The sequence below is a fragment of the Rhinoderma darwinii genome (genome assembly GCF_050947455.1).
Source record: "Rhinoderma darwinii isolate aRhiDar2 chromosome 2 unlocalized genomic scaffold, aRhiDar2.hap1 SUPER_2_unloc_19, whole genome shotgun sequence".
Classification (NCBI taxonomy): domain Eukaryota; kingdom Metazoa; phylum Chordata; class Amphibia; order Anura; family Rhinodermatidae; genus Rhinoderma; species Rhinoderma darwinii.
In genome coordinates, this window is record NW_027461684.1 from 521127 (window position 1) to 522266 (window position 1140).

Here is a 1140-nt window from a genome sequence, read left to right on the forward strand (position 1 = left end):
ATATATGTGTGATTGGGTATGTGTCTTTGTCTGTTTTTGTTTTTATATGTGTGTTTGTGTATATGTGTGTGTGTATTTATGTGTGTTTGTGTATATGTGTTTGTGTATATGTTTGTGTATATGTGTGTGTATTTATGGGTGTATTTGTGTATATGTTTATGTGTAGATGTTTGTGTGTGTGTGTTTTTGTATATGTGTGTGTTTGTGTATATGTGTGTATATGGGTGTGTGTTGGTATTGTTCACATTGATAACTGTTTTTTTTATGTTGTTGCAGATTTTGATGTACCGATTGGACTACATCTTCGATTCGTTGGACTACTGCGTAGATCTACGTTTTTTCAAATTTTAATAAAATGGTTAACGAGGGTTTTGTTGGGGATTTCTTATTTCAATAAAAAAGAATTGTCTTTGTGTTTTTTTTAAACTTTATTAGTGCCTAGATAATGGCAGTTGGCTGATTGACAGCGTCCATTATTAAGGCGGTACTTAGTGTTAGCCGGTGCAGAGGCTAGCACTAACCACCTATTATTACCCCGGTACCCACCACCACCAGGGGTGCCGGGAAGATCTTGGTACGATCCAGTACCCGACCATCTGTTGTGATGGTCGGGTACTGGGGCGGCCGTAGGCTGGTATTATGAGGCTGGGAAGGGCCAAAAACAGTGGTCCTTCCCACCCTTGTAATGCTAGGCTGCTGCTGCTGTGTTGTATCGGGCTGGTTATAAAAATGGGGGGGACCCCCACGTCGTTTTTTTTTTTAATTTAACAAATTTAACAATAGACGGGTCCCCCACATTTTTAATAACCAGCCATATACAAGGCCGCAGCAGTCTAGCATTACATGGGTGGGAAGGGCCACTGGGTTTGTCCATTCCCAGGCTAATAACACTGTTGTATGTGGCTGGTTATGATAAATTGGGTGGAACCCCACGTCTTTAAAAAAAAATAAAAAATTAAAAAAAATGACGTGGGGTCCCTCCCACTTTTATAACCAGCCAGATACAACACAGAAGCAGCAGCCTAGCATTACAAGGGTGGGAAGGTCCACTGTTTTTGGCCCTTCCCAGCCTCATAATACCAGCCTGCGGCCACCCCAGAGCCCGACCATCACAACAGATGGTCGGGTACTGGATCGTAC